At 38.2% G+C, this 21,456-nt stretch overlaps 1 protein-coding gene and 1 pseudogene across 1 annotated transcript in view; one reads left to right on the forward strand and one right to left on the reverse strand.

Moving 5' to 3' along the window:
- Positions 1-21,456, reverse strand: part of PAK1 (p21 (RAC1) activated kinase 1) — a 145,233-nt gene that overhangs the window by 117,447 nt on the left and 6,330 nt on the right. The gene's annotated exons all lie outside the window — the stretch shown is intronic.
- Positions 4,159-4,649, forward strand: LOC121476445 (annotated as a pseudogene).

Here is a 21,456-nt window from a genome sequence, read left to right on the forward strand (position 1 = left end):
AATTGTCTGATTCTGTAGCTCTGAAAAAGTAGGTTAACAGTGCCTGACAAAAATATGACAAAGCTTGGAAGTGAAAGATTTCAGAAACACTGTTTCAGGTCAAAGCTGAGCTCATCCACATTTCCCATGGTAGTGTGAGAGAAGCAGCTTTACATCCCTTTTTAGAACAGAACATGCCCTAAGGTAGGTGTTGTTACATCTGCTAACCAGCTAAAACAAATTCATTTGTAAGTGCTAAATTATAGGACTGCCTACAGTAGCCTGATGATTCCTTCATTCAGCAAATATTTACCGATTAAGGCATTAACAAATCCAGGACCATTTCTTAATACACAGCAATTATGCAAGTGCCACTGCTATCTGCACCTTACTCTCATTTAAACTCTTATCCATCACTGCATTAAACACATCTATATACTCAATTTGTGTTTTTATGATATGCACAAAAAGAATACTGAATTAGAATCAAAAGAATAGTTCTAAACATAGCTCAAGCTTTGAAGTCAGCAAATAGGTTTGAAACCCAGTCCTTTGAGTTACCAGCTATAAGATCATAATAGATCACTAATCTCTGGACCTCAATTACTTCATCTGTAAAATGGGCCTAATACATACATGAGAGACCTGTTGCAAGGATTAAGTGAGAGTATATGGCAACTTGCACAGCGGTAAGGCACTCTATAAATGTTGACTACCTCATCTATGACAGGTACTTCCAACATTGGGAGGACTGACTGAGAAGTGTTTAGGGAGAGTAAGGATAGATGAACAAGTATAATTACAATACAGTACAAACAAGTACAATACAATAAATGCTGCCATAGCTAGTGGAACAAAGCATTACATAAACACTGAGAAAAAGGATATTCTGTCTGGAACAGGAGGAAAGGAAGGTATCAGAGACAGATATTTTAACAGAGTCTTGAAGGTTGTTGAGCAGAAGTACAGCAAGCAAAGAACATACTACACAAAAGAAACTATGAGAAACAAGTCAGGGAGGCATGAAAGAGGTATATATGGCTTATCCAAGCAACAGTAAAAAAAACAAAAAAAAACTTGAGAGAAGTGAAGGAGTTACACAGGACAACAAAATATGACATTTTTTTTGTGGAGAGAAAAGTGGTATGAGAGGCAAGGAGAGGTAGTCATCTTAGAAACTTACTAAGAAAAAAAAAAAAGAAACTTACTAAGAAAATATTTAGTAAAAAAGAAAAGAAAGAAAATCACCCTGTGATTACAAAGGATTGTAATACGGAGAAGAGCTTGAATTTATTTTGTATGACCCAAGGGTCAGACTTAGGAAGATAGATGGAAATTAAAAAGTGACATAAAAATGGCCTGAGTTAACCATCACATACAGAGTGGAGTATTTAGAATTTAAAAGAAGGGGCGCCTGGATGGCTCAGTGATTGAGCATCACCTTTTGGCTCAGGTCATGATTCTGGAGCCCTGGGATCGAATCCTGCATTGGGCTCCCCACAGGGAGCCTGCTTCTCCCTCTACCTATGTTTCTGCCTCTCTCTCTTTCTCTCTCTGTCCCTCATGAATAAATAAATTAAAAATATTTTTTAAAAAAAGAATTTAAGTAAATGTCCCTTCTTTAAATGGTGAAATTAGCCCAAGGACCTCAAAGAAGAAACTCTTATCTACTGACTAAGGAGCCCAGGCTTTCTCTTCCTCTTTGGGAACAGGACTTGACTTGGTGGGCTTTTGATGCAACCAGGTTTGAGGAAGGTGCTTCAGCCACTTCCTGAGGCTTTACACAATTCAATTCAACCTCAAAAGGGAACGCTAGCTCACACTAAAACAGCCTAAAAAAGAAAACTAAACTAAAGCAGGCAACTGACTGTAGAGGAAAGTAGGCAGTGGGCTTAAAGAGAGAGGGCCCATAGGGCTTCAGAATAACACAGGCATCAATTATGTATTACTTCATTAATAGAGGAGTGCACTGGCTGTGATGAGCACTGGGTGATGTATGGAAATGTTGAATCACTATAGTGCACACTTGAAACTAATATTATACAGTATGTTAACCAGCTGGACTTTAAGTAAAAACTTCAAAAAATGTAAAAAAATTACTCTATTTGTTTCTGTGCTGAAAATAGGAAACACAGATTTGAATCAGACAAGACCTCCACCTTCAAGGAGTCCCCATTCTATTAAGGTAGACAGACACGGCAATCAGTGATTATCTTTGAGTCATAAAGACCTGGGTTCAAATCCTGAGTCTACCTTTTACTAGCTAAGGCAAGTCGTTTCCTTCATCTAAACTCTATATTCCTTATCTGTAAAATTGAGGGCAATATTATCAGCCTAACTCAAAGGGTTACTAAGCATTTGGTGAGATCACGTATTCAAAGCACCCAGAAGAATGTCTGATTTATAGTATACATGATTAGTATGTATTTACTGAATTAATGGTTTATACGAGAATATCCTTTTTGGGGAGGAAGAAGGAGTGAACCTATTAGCTTTCCCATAATCCTGGAACTTCTGAGGAAATGCTGTTTGCCTGATCATACAGACTTCCTGTTCTCTAACTTTCGTGCATTAGAACCACCAACTCCATTCCCGAATTAAAAACCAGAAAGAGGAACCTAGCCAAACAATAATTAGGAATGAAGAAAATAGTTGTCTGGCCTGACCAAGGTGGTAAAGGGAAGTTGGTAGTAGAGAAAAGCTTAAAAAACTCAAGACCTTAAATTCCACAAATTCATCAGGTTAAGATTATAAAAGCTTGATTAAATCCAAATACCTCAGCAAAGTGGAGCTTGGATGAGAAATTTGGGGCCACCAGTTATTTATGAACCCCTATGGGCCACAGTATTTCTCCATTTCAGGTAGTTATTCTTTCAATAAAAATTATTACATATCTACCCGCCATTTGCTTCAACGTGGATGGAACTGGAGGGTATTATGCTGAGTGAAATAAGTCAATCAGAAGAGGACAAACATTATATGGTCTCATTCATTTGGGGAATATAAAAAATAGTGAAAGGGAATAAAGGGGAAAGGAGGAAAAAATGAGTGGGAAATATCAGAAAGGGAGACAGAACATGAAAGACTCCTAACTCTGGGAAACGAACTAGGGGTGGTGGAAAGGGAGGTGGGTGGGGGGCGGGGGTGACTGGGTGACGGGCACTGAGGTGGGCACTTGGATGAGCACTGGGTATTATTCTATAGGTTGGCAAATTGAACACCAATAAAAAATAAATTTATATTAAAAAATTATTACATATCTACTGTAGGTCAGGCATTCTCCCTTCCGAGTTTCCCAGTCACCAAATTTCCTCCACCTCTTCTTCAATCAATTTACTGCATTCAGTGTCTGCCATTTCTACAAGCCCTTCTCTGGAAGAAGAAAAAGCCTAACCATGGGCCACTATAATTTAGAACAGAAACCTGACTAACCACAAAGCCCATACCTTACCCCACCTACAGCCTCTGAATCAAACTTTACAAGATAGCTTTAAAGCCACAGAAGAACGAGTTCTGCTATATCTATTTTAAGTTTTTAGAAGAACAGTTCTGAGAAGACAGCACTAAATCTTCTGTGAAGATCTCACATGTACGAGGCACCATTTTTTTTTTTTAACTAGACACCATTTTGAATGCTTTACATACACTAATGTCCTTAAAACAGCTCTGCAGGGGAATTACTACTGTCCCAATTTTACAAAGAAAAAACTGTGTTCATAGAAACAAAGTGACTTGCCCCAAAATCACACAGTTAATAGGTGACAAAGCTGAAATCCACAGGCGAATTGCCATGTTCACTTTAGTCTTCCTTTTTTCCACTGCATCTCACATTTTATCCTAATAATTACCCTGCAAGACAGGTAAAAGAAGTATCAGTATTATCTCATTTTACAAACGAGGAAACTCATACTTGAGGAAGTGATACTGCTTTCTCAGGAACAAATCAGTAAGTGGCAGAGCCATGGTTCATACCCAGATCTTTTGCCCTCAGGTCTATGTGCCTTCCACTACCCAACATTTCCTCCTACAGTGTGTCCTGCAAAGGGGTATAGTGGAAATGAACTTAACAGGGAGTCCAAAGTGCTGAGATATGGTCCCAACTCTGTAACTAACTTACTGTATAATATTGAGTGGTTGCTTTCCTTTCTAGCTCCAGCTCTATACATAGCACCCGCTGGGATGTTGACATCCAAGAAGAACCCTACTGTCATTTATGAACTCCTTTTCAAGGAGGGAGTGATGGTGGTCAAAAAGGACATCTACATGCCTAAACACTCTGAGCTAGCAGACAAGAATGTACCCAATCTTCACATCATCAAGTCTATGCAGTCTCTCAAATCACAAGTCTACATTAAGGAATAGATTGCCTGGAGACATTTCTACTTGAAACTTACCAAGAGGGTATCCAGTATCTTTGTGATTACTTCCACCTGCCCCCTGAGATTGTGCCTGCCACTCTGCACCACAGCAGTCCTAACACTGGCAGGCCACAGCCCAAAGGTCTGGAGGGAGAGTGACCAGCAAGCTTCCCCAGAGGGGAAGTTGACAGAGAGAGACACCTACAGACAAAGTGCTGTGCCCCCTAGTGCTGACAAGAAAGCTGAGGTTGGGGCTGGGTCAGCAAAGTTTAGAGATAGATTTGCCATGGACATGGTCAGCCACCTCAGTAAAGTTAGAGAAGGTTGTTTTGTGTTGAATACACCTGTAGCCAGAAAATATATATATATATATTTTAAACATTGGGTGAATTACTTTCTTCTCTTGGCCTCTCACTCATAAAATAAAGGTGTTGAGTTGAATAATCCTTAGGTTGCCCTTCAGCTGGCAATCTAGGTTTTAATTAGTACCAACAAGTCTAAGAGACATTTTTCTGATTTCCTTGCCACCCCACAGTAACTTTCTTTTTTTTTTTTTTTTAATTTTTATTTATTTATGATAGTCACAGAGAGAGAGAGAGGCAGAGACACAGGCAGAGGGAGAAGCAGGCTCCATGCACTGGGAGCCCGACGTGGGATTCGATCCCAGGTCTCCAGGACCGCGCCCTGGGCCAAAGACAGGCGCTAAACCGCTGCGCCACCCAGGGATCCCCCACAGTAACTTTCTAAGAGAAACAAACATTAACTGTTATTTGTAGTATGGATAAGGTGAGAAGTGCTCAGGAGCAAAGTAAAAATTGTTCATTTCATTTCATTATTTCCTTCCTCAAATACCCTAGATGTAAACACAGAAAAGACCACAAGCCACCTAATAATGCAATGTTGGCATACCCAATAACTACCACCATCTAAGAGCGTGCCAAGTATGTCTAGAAGTGAAGAGTATGTCCATGGTGGGCCCTTCTTTCCACTACTGAATCCACAACACTTCTACTCACTAGGTAATCTTTTTTCCTAGGTTGGGATGTCAGCTCTGCTTCACTTTCAGACCAGGCTTCTGACTTTTTTTTTTTTTTTTTTTAAGATTTTATTTATTTATTCATGAGACACACAGAAAGAAAGAAAGGGGGGGCGGGGCAGAGACACAGGCAGAGGGAGAAGCAGGCTCCATGCAGGGAGCCTGACATGGGGCTTGATCCCAGGTCTCCAGGATCACACCCTGGGCTGAAGGCGATGCTAAACCACTGAGCCACCGGGCTGCCCCAGGCTTTTGACTTTAAATCCCATTAGATGTAAACAATTCACAGGAGACTTTTGATTTATAGCGAAAAAAAATGAAATTTAACCCCAGATTCAAGTTCTTTCATGCCAGGAAATAGGAAAAGAGTAAGAAGCAGGATATAGGACTGGACAAATTACTTCCCTGCCTGTCTTAGTTTCTTATATAAAGTAAAAGAGAGGGTCCAAACCATTCCTGATCACCTGTCCCACTATAACACTATAATCTAATAGAAATTTATAAAAATTCTCTATCTAGAAAATGTGAAATGTGTAAAAAACAGAAAGGAGGAGGAAGAGGCCACAGTGTTACAAATTAAAATGACCTCACATAAGAAAATAAAAAGCAATCTGCCAAAGCAGAACGTAAAATATATATGGTCACATCACCCTGAGGACACATTAGTTATAAGAGCAAAAAGAAACCTCTATATCCCTGCGACAGCCGAAGTAAATAATTCAAATAATGCCCCAAGAAAAGACTGCAGAGGCAAAAACCATTGCTCATGAAATTAAATCAGAGCTTATCTAAATATGATTATAGACCTGAGACCTGAAACAATTACTAAGAACTAGGGAATTGCCTTAGGAAGAAAGACAGTCCTAAGGAAGCACACTTACCCTTGTCCTCAGAATAAAGTTCATATTACTTTGGCCAAGCATTTTCAGTAAACTTTTACTTATTAATACACTAAATAATGAACTTCCACATATATTCGTTCGTTTAACTCTTCCAACACCTTAGAGGTTCTAGCTCCTATTTTACAAAAGAGGAGTCTGAAGCTCCAAGAAGTAAAGAGACCAGGATAAGAAGCCAACCTCTGACTCCAAGTACAATGTACTCTCTATCTCACCCCTACTATAATCTAGCTCTTTCACTTGCACAGGGCCTTCACACATGCATTACCTAGTCTTATTCTCACAACAACCTTGTGAGGTAGACATTCAAGATTCCTCATTAACTGACCCCTACCTTTACAGTTTGAAATGAATGCTTTTGGCTGCCTACCCAGCATTCATTCTCTTCTTCCCTCTTCCTAATAGAGCCCTAATTTTTATCCAGTATTCATCTCTCAGCAGCTTATATTACTAAGGCATTTCTCAAATTTTAGCATGTTGTCAGAATCATAATTACCTGGAGTGCTTGTAAAAAAAAAAGATTCCTGGGCCCCACGCCCAGAGTTTTTGATTCAGTGGGTCTCGTACATGCCCTGAGAATCTGCATTTTCTTTTTTTTTTTTCTTTTTATTTTTTTAGAATCTGCATTTTCAACAAGTTCCCTTGTGGCCACACTTTGGAAACCACTGTTCTAACTAAGATAATGCTGACCCCAAACCTAGCTCCAGAGGTAAGTCTTGATTCCACATTCAAACCATAATATTTAAACCATTCTCCCTGAAAGTCATTAGTTCAAGAACTCAGGCTTAACCAATTAACTTCTGGTATGTCTCTGAAAACTCTCGTACTTAAGGGATGGATAAATTGATCCAAATTTATCCCAAAAGGGATGGCCTAAATTGATCCAAATGAACTAAAGACTTTTTTTTCCCATTTTGAGAGATGAAGTCAGTGTCCATCTCTCTTTCTCTGCCTCTCTCCCTATCTCTTTCCCTCCTTCCCTCCCCCTTCCTGTCTCCATCTATGTATCTTTCTCATCCATTGGTTAATAAAAAAAACTTACCTCCTCAACTGTTCCTATCAGCCAATTTACCACCATGATGAAAGCCAGCTTGGGGAATATATATATGCACACACACGCATTTCTCAGATTCCATCTAAGTGTGATTTAGGTTTTGCTAATCAGATGCTCTCACACTAGATACTAACTTGGAATGAAAGTAGATGAGTGGAGAGATTGGGCACAGGACATGCCTCTTGTTGGAGCAAACTGCAGAGGCAGCACAGTTCTAGATCTAGTAGTTGTGGCAACAGTTTCTTGATTCTGCAGTTTCAGGAGTATGGCAAAGAGATTTTGTTCCTGGAAGCTCAGCCTGGGTCCTTTTCTTCTACTCTCCCAAAGGCTCTTTAATCTCTCTGGCACCCTCTAATAAAGCATTTTTCCTTGAACCTGCTAGAGTGGATTCTATTACTTGCCGCTGTTAATAAGAAACCTGACCAATAAACTGCCCTACACTAAAGATAATATTTATTATTTACTATCACGTTCTTATAACAGCTGACCTTGTCTTTGCAGCAACTCTTTCCACAGTCTGGAATTCAGCCCTCATCTGTTTGCAAAAGCTATTCATTTCTTCCATGAAGAGATTTACATACAAAGGAGTTAATCCCAGAAAAAAGGAAGTAAAAAGATTTGACAGAGGAGACTGAGCCCTAAAGAAAGCAGCAAGACATCTGACAGAGAAGGAACAAGGAGGAAGGAGAGGGGTATTTCATGTGTAAAGAACAACATTTACAAAGGCATTAAAGTGTCTCTTGCCACTAAGGACTGACCCTATGAATGCACAACTTCTTAGAGATGCGATTGACGCAAGCCACAGCATATACTGCTGTTTGCTCAATAAATTAGTACGGAATACAAGTGATTTTTAGAGTCAACTGTCAGGAATTACTAAACCTTAATAACCATGTATTTTAAAAAAATACGCTCTGCTAGGAGGCACAAGGAAATTCCATAGTGAGATCACAGTCTCCTACCCACAAAGATTTACAATGTAGACAGAAACAAAGATAACTGAAAAGATAAAGGATACAATACAAATATTATAAAGACAAGTGCAAATTCACATAAACAACTGTAAAGATAAAGGCTTCAAGTCACTGGAGTATCTAAAAGTGTTTTGCAGAGCAGATTTACCCTAAGAGCATTAATTCACTAAATATTTACTAAGCAGCTAAATGCACTAAAAATTACTCTAGCTACTGAGAATACAGGGAAGCAAGCAAACAAAATCCTTGCTTCACAAGGTTCAGATTCTAACTGAAGAAGAAATAGGAACAAAGGTTTCAAAGACAGAGCTGTAAATTAAAGGACTGGTCATTAGGTTCATTTTGGCTTCCTTATGCTGTATTAATAATGATAGTCAACACTTGCTGAACACTTGTTATGTGCCAGAATCTACTAAGTGCTTTACAATTACTGCTTCATGTAATCCTAGTAACAAAACTACGAAGCAGGTACTATTATTAGTACCATTTTAAGGATAAGAAAACTAAAACTACAGACATTAAGCAACTCTCCCCAGATCAGTCATGAGTAGCAGAGCCACAAGATTCAAAGTTAGGTCAGTGGCAGGGGTTTAAATGCTGCATAATATGAAAAGAGGACAAAATCATATTTACATACCATAGATCTGTTAAAATGGGAGACAAGGAGTTAATCTGGCATGAGCTTTACCATCTCTGGGTGGTTGTTTTTTTTTCCTTATCCTATAAAATTAGAGATTAGATTCCCTAAACTATGATCTCTTCCAGCTGTTTCCATGGTTACAAAAACAATGTGAAAAGGTATTCAGGTGCCTAGTCCCATTGTTGTTAAGAAATAGGTACTTTGAAGATTGACCCTATCCAGTTATTCATCAGCTGAGCCCAAGTGCTTCCACCCTTTCATTAAGGGTCACATTAGCATTATATTAATTGGTATAAACAGCTGTAGCACCTCCAGCACAGAGGAGACTGGAGGCCCAGAGAACAAAGGAAGAGGCAGGAAAGCAGTGATTGGCTGACCTGGATCCGTCTAGGGCATGGCATTTGGTCCCTCTGCATTTCTAAGTTCTCATGAATGTGGATGCCGAGGCAGTAGCCCAAAGCCTTCCTCATTTCCATCTCAATCTCCAGGAAGAATTAAAATGAGAACAAGAGCTATTGAGGCAGAGAACAGACTGTGAATATTAAAGTATATACCAGACAGGAGCCTGTAAAAGAAAGAGAGGTTTTTCTTTTGGACCTAACAAAGTGTAACAGTCAAACCCTATTTACTCACCTGCCATATACACTCTGTACCAAATAGTACCTTTTCAAGGAGTTTTTCCAAACCCTTCAATTATTATTTACTTCTTCCTATCCCTATGCATTTATTAGGTATCTGCTAAGTACCAAACTCTGAGCTAGGCACCATAGGAATATAATGAATAAAGCACAATCACCAACTTTGGTGAACTAAATCTAATGGAGAAACTAGTACATACAGTGGGATTCTTATTACCTGAGTTTAATATCAAAAAAGGCTATTTAAAAAAAAATTTTTTTTAATGCCATTTAAGTTAACTGATGAGAGACCAAAATTTCCTAGTAAATTTTTTTTTAAAAAATCGATCAGGCCTTAAATTTATCAAGATAAGCATAAAATAAATTTTGCAAATTCTAATATTTAACAAAAATTTAAGTTGCAATTGCCTATAAGCCAAAGAACATCTGTCACTTCACATTTGGCTTTCAAAACACATTGATAAGACGATCAATTTTGTAAAAATATTCAAGAGCTTCACCAATCTTTCCCAAGAGTCTCTCTTAATCCTGTTACTCAAATCATCGTCCTCTGAATCTCCTATTGTGTCATTACTCGTGTTAATTTCTCCTTCAATTTTAAACTAACTCTACCATTTAATCCTCATTTGTCAATGATTTTTTGTGTGTACGATTCAAGCAACTCTCCAATATTGCATTATTTCAAATTCATAAAAGTCTTTGTTTCATGGAATTGTCATTTTTTTGCTCAGTTTTCATTTTAGAATCTATTTGCGTTGTATTGTTAGATTATCCTACCATTAAAAAACACTTACTGAGAAAGAGTGAAGAGGACAGAGTCCAGTGGTGAGCAGGGAGGGATGCTTGAGTGGGGATTAATTTTATAAGTGATCAGTTCCTACAGATAATAAATGAACTTCTAATTATAGTGCAAAGGACGGAGAGAGAGAGTGCTATGGACATTCAAAAAAAGCTTAATAAATACCTGAGTGAGTAAATAAGTAAATTATTTTATTCAATCATTCAACAAGGATTTATTGACAGCCTACTATAGGCCACACACTGTTCTAGATGCTGAGTATATAGTAAGGAATGAAAAAAAGTACCACCTTGTCTTAGGCCATCCATGCTGCTATAACAGAATGCCATAGACTGGGTGGCTTACAAAAAACAGAAATTTGCTTCTCACAGTTCTGGAGGCTGGGAAGTTCAAGATCAAAGCACCAGAAGATTCAGTGTCTGGGGCAGCCCCGGTAGCACAGCGGTTTAGCGCCGCCTGCAGCCCAGGGTGTGATCCTGGAGACCCAGGATCGAGTCCCACATCGGGCTTCTGGCATGGAGCCTGCTTCTCCCTCTGCCTGTGTCTCTGCCTCTCTCTTCGCTCTCTCTGAATGAATAAATAAATAAATCCTTAAAAAAAAAAAAAAAAAAAAAGATTCAGTGTCTGGTGACAACTCTCTTCCTGGCTCATATATGCTGTCTTCTCACTATGTCCTTGCATAGCAGAAGGGGCAAAGGAACTCTCTGGGGTCTCTTTTATGAGGACACTAATCTCATGCATGAGGGTTCCATCATCATGACCTAATCACCTCCTAGAGGCCCTACATCCCCAGTCATCACATTGGGCACTGAGATTTAACATACAAACTTTGGAAAGACATAAACATTCAGTGTGTAGCATGCCCTCAAGGAATTTGTAATCATGAGTGGATAGATAAGGACTGGAAGTCTATATGGAAGACATGGCATCCAAGTTGGATCTTAAAGAATGAAGAGTTTTAATAGAAGAGAGGGAAAAGGAACCTAGGCTGAAGGAAGAAAATGATAAGACATATAAAAGTGAATGGAACTGAAAGTCTTTTTAGAGAGATGAAGTAGGGTCAGGAGAAATAAGGCTGAAGAAGTAAATGAGGTCAGATTATAAAGTTCCCTGAAAAACAACTTAGTTTACATATTATCTTATAAGCAGCGGGGATACAGTGATTGCTTTTGGGTAAGACAGTTAACAGCATTAGAAACATTATTCCAGGGGATCCCTGGATGGCTCAGTGGTTTGGCGCCTGCCTTTGGCCCAGGGCGCGATCCTGGGGTCACAGGATCGAGTCCCACGTCGGGCTCCCGGCATGGAGCCTGCTTCTCCCTCCTCCTGTGTCTCTGCCTCTCTCTATATATACATAGATATATATCTATATCTATCATGAATAAATAAATAAATCTTTAAAAAAAAAAAAAAAAAAGAAACATTATTCCAGGCAGAATAATGAATGAATAAGAGGGCAGGAAGACTGGTGGCCAGGACACTAGTAATGAGGCAGTTAAAAGCCCAGAGAAAAGATGATTATGGTCTAAATCAAGCAGAGGAGATAGAAAAATAAAAACAAATTTGAAATAACTTCAGAGATAAAATTGCCAAGGCTTAGTAATCCTTGATAGCGTAAGTTCATTCATTCAGCAAATATTTACAACACTTACTTTGTTCCATACACTGTACTACATGATGAAGCACAGTGGTGACAAAAGAGATACGATCTTTGATTCTATAGAGCTGGAAGTCTAGACATATAACAAACAGCTAAGTACGGAACTACATATCATTCATTATAAACTCTATTATGGAAAATAACGAAGTCCTGTGAGACGATAATTGGGTAGGGGGATATCTTCTTTAGATTAGACAGGTTCGAGACCACATTTGTTTTCTAAAAGAAGAAAAAGAGGAGAGAGAGAAACCAGACTTGTGAAAAAACCAGAACTGGGGAATAACATACCAAGGGAAAACAGGTGTGAAGACCGTAAGGCATGAAAGATTTTCTCAAACTTTGTAGAACAAGATAAAAAAATGCCCATCACTCTGAAGCATAGCCAGTGCAGTGGGCAGTGGCACAAGATGAAGTTAGAGAAACAAAAACAAGGATGATCCTTAGAAACAAGGATGGTCTCTTAGAAAGTTATAAATCACATTTAAGATTTTATATTTTCTCCTAAATAAAACAAAAAGCCTTTACCAGTTTTAAGCAAAGAGCTCAGTTAAAAAGATTACTGTGGTGGTCTAAGGTAGAGATAGTGGTAGCATGGATTAGAGAGGTAACAACAGACATGGAGAGAGAGAGATGGATTCAAGGAATACATAGGAAATAAAATTGATAAGATTGGGGGTGGAGTACATATGAAGCATAGAAGAACAGGAGGTGTCAGGGGTGAATCTTAAATTTGTGATTTGAGCAACTGCAGAAACAAAGATGCCACTAGGACAAGGATAACTGAGGGAAGACCACGTTTCTGGGAAAAAATCAAGAATGCAGTTTTAGAGCATATTAAGTAGGAAATGTAAAATTTCAAAGTGGAAATATCAAGTGGGGTAAGTGGATATATGGTCTAGAGTTAAAGAGAGAGGTTTAGGGTAGAGATATCTGGAAAAATACGGGAGTTGCCAGCATTTATATGGTATTCAAAGGCACGACAATGAATGAGACCAAGTATAATGAGAGTCTGGTATAAGAAGACAGGATCTCACCCTTGAGGAATTCCAACATTAAAAATAAAATAAATAAAATCAAGATGGAAAAAGACAACAAAATAAACTAAGGAATGATCAGAGACAAGAGGCAAATGAAGAAAGTGATATCACAGAAGGCAAAAGAATATTTTAGAGAGACAATAACCAAAAAAGGCAAACAGAGAGTTCCATTAAGATGAAAAGGAAAAGGAAATCCTATGGCTGCTAATATCACAAAAAGAAATACACCCAGGCATTAAGAGCCCCTTGATGAAAGAACACACTGATACCTAGAAAGTGGTCATGGAAAACAAACAAAAGAAAACCTGAATCTGAATTAGCCTCTAGATACTACATACATGTAATATACAGAACCGGGACTGAGGAACCTGTTAAACTATAAAAGGAAGATGCAATATCCAAACAGTGGGAAACTCTACAGAAAAAACAATGCGGTTTCTTCAACAAATAAACTGAAAGGGGGGGGAGAAAGAGATTGAGCTGGACTTTAGAGTAAAAGAAACAGAAAAGACCTATCAAACAATCTCTCTGTGTAGCCCTTATCTGGATTTTGCTTCAAACTGTTAGACAAGAAAAAAAAGGTGCAACATTTGAATCACAACTGAATATTTTTATGACATTAAGAGATTATTGAGTATCTGTACCTCTATGGTTTTTAAGTAGATTTGGCACCATGGAGGTCATTATAGGCCTTAGTGAGAGTGGTTGTGATGAGGTGGTGAAGGTAGAAGTAGACTGGAATAGGCTTTCAGGTAAATAGGTAAAAAAAAAAAAAAACTGGAAGCAGTAAACAGCTATTAAGGACTAGCTTTGAAGGAGGGCAAAGATAGGTTTTAGCTGGAGGCTGACATGGGATCTCCGGAGGGCTTTTGTTTGTAGGGAAAGGGAAAATTAATTTCATTTAAACAGAACATCTGGTTTTTTTGTTGTTGTTGTTGTTTTAATAGAACATTTGAATGCTGCTTGTGATAACTCAGTAGAAAGTAAAATGGAAAGATGCAGTGAAGGTTTCTAAAATGGGACCATGGAAAGGAAACTAAAAGCATGTGAGGGAGCAGGATAATGGGCAAAGGCAAAAATTCATGCAAATCCAAGTAGATTCTTAGATTCAGTAGCAGAAATATGAACCTTCTATTTTATCTGTGTTATGGAAAGCAAAGTAGGTAGGGGATGGTTTCCCCTGAGAAAAACTCAGGGGAAAACATGACAGGTGCAGATTGAAGGGAGAATTGAACATATAACCTGAATAAAAGCAGTTATTTCCAGAGCCAAAAAACAAAGGGGGTTAAAGACCACAGGTTTTTGGAAACAGGAAATGAGTCAATTGAATTGATTAACTCCTGAGGAAATCATTAAAAGAAAGACTGTGGTGGTATTTTCAGTTTGCAAATATTAAATCCTGTCAAGAGCCCATGTGGTCTTTATAACCCTTGACCCAATAATCCTACCTATGAGAATTCATTCTTAAAAAAAAAAAAAAAAAAACACGGGCAGACCAGGTGGCTCAGCGGTTTAGCGCCACCTTCAGCCCAGGGTGTGATCCTGGAGACCCAGGATGAGTCCCACATCGGGCTCCCTGCATGGTGCCTGCTTCTCTCTCTGCCTGTGCCTCTCTCTCTGTGTCTCTCATGAATGAATGAATGAATGAATGAATGAATGAATGAATGAATAAATAAATAAATAAATAAATCTTTTTTAAAAACTATCTTTTAAAGGAGAAAGCTAAAAAAAAAAGCTAAAAAAATAAAAAATAAAAAAAAAATAAAGGAGAAAGCTAAATGCAGTATTATAGATAAAATTACAGTGTGATTTATAACAGGAAAAGAAAAGCTAAATGATTGAGATGGTTAGTTTTATGTATCAACTTGCTAGGCTATAGTACCCAGTTACCTGATTAAATCTAGGTACTAATCTAAATCCCCTGAAAGTATTTGTAGATGTAGTAAATATCTACAAGTCAGTTGACATTAAATGAAGATTATTATTATTATTATTATTTTAGATTTTATTTATTCATTCATGAGAGACAGAGAGAGAGAGAGAGGGAGGGAGAGAGAAACAGGCAGAGGGAGAAGCTGGCTCCATGCAGGGAGCCTGATGTGGGACTCTATCCCCCGTCTCCAGGATCACACCCTGGGCTGAAAGCAGATTTTTCTTCCTAATCTAATGGTAGGCTTCATCCAATCACAGTTGAATGGCCTCAAGAGCAAATCTGAGGCTTCCCCACAAAAAAAGAATTCTACTGGTTCTGTTTCTCTTACAGAACACTGACTGTTTCAATGCTTAAGGCAAATTATGGAAGATCATCTAAAATCTTACAAGTACTAAGAAATAACATAGGGAAATGTTTATAGGTCAAGAAAAAAGGGCAAACAACAAATTTAGGCTACATTGTGATTACAACTATGTAAACATGTATGTTTATATGTAAGGAAAAAAAGAAACAAAAGTGTTTATTCGTTAGAGAATGGAATCCTGAGTGAATTTTTAATTTATGAATTTAAATGTTGTGAAATAGGGCTATTATTTTTTTTCTTTTTTTTTTTTTTTTCTTCTTTTTTTTTTTATTTATTATTTATGATAGTCACACACAGAGAGAGAGAGAGAGAGGCAGAGACACAGGCAGAGGGAGAAGCAGGCTCCATGCACCAGGAGCCCGATGTGGGATTCGATCCCGGGTCTCCAGGATCGCTGCCCTGGGCCAAAGGCAGGCGCCAAACCGCTGCACCACCCAGGGATCCCAGGGCTATTATCTTCAATGGAAGAGTTAGTAGCATTATTGTTAAGCCTTATCAAAATTATATAGCACTTAAAAAAAAAAACTAATAATCTAAAAGGAAACTGCCAATTTTGAAATGTTGCCTTGGATATTACTATAAAGAATGTACTCGGGATCCCTGGGTGGCTCAGCAGTTTGGCTCCTGCCTTTGGCCCAGGACGTGACCCTAGAGTCCCGGGATCGAGTCCCACGTTGGGCTCCCTGTATGGAGCCTGCTTCTCCCTCTGCCTGTGTCTGCCAGTGTCTCTGCCTCTCTCTGTCTCTCTCTCATGAATAAATAAATAAAATCTTAAAAAAAAAAAAAAAAAGAATGGACTCTCTGGAAGGCAAGTATGCCTCAAGGGCCTCAATTCAATGCCATTTTTCAGTAACATAGAATTCTTCAATTCAAGTGGTATGAAGAAAGAACAGAATGGCAAAGCAGCCAATGCTCAACTTGATCAGCTTAAAAATTTCCCACACCCTTAGCTAGCTACTAGCATCAGGGCATGCATTCAACTTTGACTCAGATCAGAGATATTCATACTGGGTAGCTAAATATTTAGCACACTAAGGTTTCTTTTCTCCTGTATTCTCCCAACACCACGCACTGAAAGGATTCTTGTATGTTTATTGAACTTGAGAAAAAACAAATGCTCTCAGTAAAGAAGTCATATGGACCTCAGTTTGATTTCAAACAAAACATATTTATTGAGTGGCTACTCTATTTTAGGAACTATGAATACAATGGTGAGCAGAAAAAGATAATTTTTATTTTAAGGAAAAGGGTACTATATTAAAACTCACTCTTTAGGGTGCCATGCGTTAAATAGAAATAATTCTGTGCAGCTTAGGGTCTGGTACAGCAGATAGATATTATTCAAATAATGCCATAGTATAATGGGTAAGAGTATGGTTCTTTATAATTGATACAAATGCTGGTGTTTAAGAGTGAAGTGCATTGGTGTCTGCAATTTATTTGGAATGGCTTCAAAATAAAATGGATTGATGAATGGTTTAAGGGATGGACAGATATTCAAATACAACAAAATATTACAGAATCTAAATAATGAATATATGGGTACTCACTGCACATACTCCCTTAATAGTATAATTTTTAAACACACAAAAAAGTTGAAAGTATACTGTGAAATAGTTTCAAGAGGAGTCAACCTACAGGGAAGGATATTTTTTGGTAATGAAAATTTCATCTTTGACCAAGAGATCTACTTAGATATTATAGACACCAAGAGGTAGCCTCAAAACCACTTAATCAATTTATCCATCAATATTTATTTGCTTGTTTGTTCTAGCTGACAGTGATAGAGTATATTCTACACTCAAGATACTATGCAAAAAAAAGATACTATGCTAAAAGTGGTGGCACTATATGGGTGGGTAGTGGCTCTCGGGCACTAATTGTCTTTGTCTATAAAATCTGATTTAAAAATCCTTTCTCAGGGATCCCTGGGTGGCACAGCGGTTTGGCGCCTGCCTTTGGCCCGGGGTGCAATCCTGGAGACTCGGGATCGAATCCCACGTCAGGCTCCCGGTGCATGGAGCCTGCTTCTCCCTCTGCCTATGTCTCTGCCTCTCTCTCTCTCTCTCTCACTGTGTGCCTATCATAAATAAATAAAATTAAATTTTAAAAATAATAATAAAAAATAAAAATAAAAATCCTTTCTCAGTCTCTCAGAATTAAACAGGATATTGCATAGGGCAGCATTTTGAAAGGTCTCTTCCTACCACACCAACTTTATCAAGTACCATTCACTCTTGTTCCATGTGCACCAGCCATAATGGCTTTTTTTTTAGTTCCTACGTTGAGCTAAACCCGAGCTAATAGAAACATAATATGAGTGGATCCCTGAGTGGCGACGCAGTTTGGTGCCTGCCTCGGGCCCAGGGCATGGTCCTGGAGTCCCAGGATTGAGTCCCACGTCGGGCTCCCTACATGGAGACGGCTTCTCCCTCTGCCTATGTCTCTGCCTCTAAATAAATAAAATCTTAAAAAAAAAAAAAAAATATATATATATATATATATAATATGAGCCATTAACACAAACCACATACATATGTAATCTTAAATTTTCCAGTAGCTATGGTTTTTTGGGGTTTTTTTTTTTTGTTTTGGTTTTGGTTTTTTGGTTTTTGGTTTTAAAGATTTTATTTATTTATTCATGAGAGACACAGAGAGAGAGGCAGGCAGAGACACAGGCAGAAGGAGAAGCAGGCTCCATGCAGGGAGCCCGATGCAGGACTCGATCCCGGGTCCCCAGGATCACGCCCTGGGCCGAAGGCAGACGCTCAACTGCTGAGCCACCCAAACGTCCCTAGCTATGTTTTTAAAAGCTAAAAAAAAAAAAAAGCAGGTGAAATTAATTTGAAAATCTATCTTAACCCAATTTATCCAAAATGTTTCAATATATAGTAAACATAAAAAATTAGCTATATTATTTTTTTCAGCACTAAACCTTCAAAATCTAATATATTATACTTATAGCACACCTCTATTTGAACCAGACACATTTCAAGTGTTCAGTACCCATACCGTCTAGTGGTTACCATCTTGAGCAACATAGCTCTAAACTTTTACCTACTTTCAGGGTCTTTGTACATTTTAAAATGTTCTCTCTGCCTGACATGCTCTACACCCTATTCTCTAAATGGTTAATTTCTATTTATCTTACATATCTTAGTTTAAAAGCATCATCCCCTCAATGAGGCCTTCTCCTTCATCACTCCAAAATTCTCTACATTAGTCCTTTATTTCTTTTGCAGGACTTATCAAAACCTGCAACTATTTATTTGTACATTTAATGCTTTTCTCTGTATTCCCCTCTGGAATGTAAGCTTTATAAGAGCAAGGAAAAGGATCATTTCTGTATTGTTTAGGATTGTATCCTGAGTACTGATCACAATGTTTGGCACACAGGAAGCAACCAATAAATATTTGTAGACTAATTAAGGAATTGATAAATAGATGCACTGCAGAGACGTAATGAGCTTGTATGTGCTCATGTGTGAAAGTATGTGTATTTTGCCATTTCTACGTAGTCTGGGACGTTTACAAAACAGTCAACTTCTGACAATTCTCTGGCAAGCAGCAATAGTTAGAAACATGATATTGGGGGTGCCCAAGTGGCTCCATCCATTAAGTACCCGACTCTTGACTTTGGCTCAGGTAATGATCGCAGGGTCATGAGACTAATCCCCAAGTGGGGCTCAGTGCTGAGCATGGAGCCTGATTAAGATTCTTTCTCCCTCTCCCTCTGCCCCTCTCCCATCTCCACCCCATTCCCCCTACCCCGCTTGCTCACACAAGTGCATGTTCTCTTTCTTTAAAAAACAAAAAAAAGAAACAACATGATTTTTAGAAAGAAAACAAGCAGTAAATATCTTTTACATTCCCCAAGAAACCAGGAATTTTTTAGAAGTCAGGGGAAAATGAAGGAAGTGCCACTGGTCAAAGCAACACCCAAATGAGGGGCCAACACTAGATTTGGAGATAGATGATATGGATTAAAGACTGCAATTTCCAAACTTGTGGATAGTCAGTTATAATGAGGCTGATGATGTTGATTTGTTCCTGATCTCATTTATCCCCAATAAACAATGACATTGGGAGAAGCAGGTGGCTGAGAAACAGAGAGATCACCAACCCAAACTCATTTTTTAAAAACATTAAAAGAGGGGCATCTGGATGGCTCAGTGGTTGAGCATCTGCCTTTGGCTCAGGTCATGGTCCCAGGGTTCTGGGCTCCCCACAGGGAGATGGCTTCTTCCTCTGCCTATGTCTCTATCTCTCTCTGTGTGTCTCTCATGAATAAATAATACTACTGATTACATTTCCACAATGAAACTGCTAGGTTTATTGGCTTGGGTTGTTTTTTTTTTCCTTTTTTCTTTTATTCTTCTGTATTCTCAAAAGTCTAAAGAATCTGACTTCAAATCATAGCTGAGCTGCTATACATAGCCTCGGCAATTCAATTAACCTGTTTCCTACTCTTTAATATGGAAATAAAATAATACCTGTCCTAGCTAATCCACAGAGTTGTTGAAAGAATAAAGTGAGATAATATTAGTGAAAATACTTTGTACACTAGAGGCCCTTTACCACCTAGGCCTGGTCTTCCTGTCTTACCGGTAATTCCCCACCTTGTATCCTGTAAGTGTACTAAAATACTCAGGGTTCCCCAAGCATGTTGTCAAGCCTTCTAGTTCTCATACTGCTCTTTCAGGAAGGTTCTTCCTCTCTGCTCTCCTCCCATCCCTCCCCAACTGTGTTTGGTTAACCCCTGTTCATCTCTCAGAACACAACTTAGCTGTCACATTAAGAAGGCTTGCCAGGCCATCCCCATTGCAGGTGGAGTAGATGCCTTTCTTCTGTCTTTACATAGCATAAGCCTGTATCATTTTGGTCTCATAACTGTCTATGGACATGTCTGTTTCTCAACTATTAGCTTAAGGGTAAAGACCAGATATGATTCATCTATTTCTTCAGAGCCCCTGACAATGCCTGATGCTTAATATGTGTTTAGCAAATGAAACTTAAATGACAATTAAAACATTAGTTTTCATATGGTAGGTATCTAAGACTTTTATGCAAAATACTACAATATAAAGCAATACTTCTCAATCTTGGCTGCATATCAGAATTCTATAAATCTTCTAAAATAGAGATTTCAAGAGATTTTGATTAAGTAGACTTTAGAACCCAGGCAACAGTAATTTTTTTTTTTTTTACATCTTCACAAGTAGTTCAAGTGTATAACCAAAATTCAAAAACACTGCTTTAAATAATTGAGGTCATTAAATTACAACAATTCTACCTAACACTTACATAGCTTAACATACAAAACAATTCATTTCTACACATATTACTTTTTTAATCCAGTATAGTTAACATACAGTGTTATATTAGTTTCAGTTATACAATATTCGTTTTCAATGTATTATTAATTGAATCTTCACAGCTCTGAGTTAGGTATTATTTCTATTTTCCAAACTAAGAAATAGATAATTAAGTAAGTGTTCAAATAGGTCATTGCCTAACTTCAAGTTTAATGCTCTCCCTTCTACATCTATCTCCTTCCTTAGAAAGTGACAGACGATATTGTAGCAACATACAAAGTATAAGGGAACAATGGTTCAAATGAGAAAGACATGAATTCCAGCTTTGTGGAAATCAAGGAGAGAATAAGGAAAGTTGGGCCTTAAAGAAACAGGTAGGCAGATGAGAATGGAAGTCACACATATTCTATCACTGTCATTTATCACTCCCGGAAGATTCAAAAAGGCAGATCTTGTAAAGAAGTAAAAGTGTTCTTGCCAGCCTTACTTGGTACTTACACAGCCTGCAAGGGACAGTGGAAAGGGCTGGAAGTAGAAAAGTGAAGTAAGAAAGTCCCTTAAACAGGAATGAACTTCCCAATTCTTCATGCAGATTACTTCACCCTGACTCCATGAATAAGAGCCAAGACATAACAGACTTGTTGTAACTAAGACTTAGATCAACTTTAGAGAAATAATATCAAAGTCATATTAATGAGGAATCAATGAACTTCTGGTTCTTTCTAGACTTATTTCACACTATTCTTAGGGGATAATCTGGAATATCCTAG

The sequence above is a fragment of the Vulpes lagopus genome, chromosome 15 (genome assembly GCF_018345385.1).
Source record: "Vulpes lagopus strain Blue_001 chromosome 15, ASM1834538v1, whole genome shotgun sequence".
Lineage (NCBI taxonomy): Eukaryota > Metazoa > Chordata > Mammalia > Carnivora > Canidae > Vulpes > Vulpes lagopus.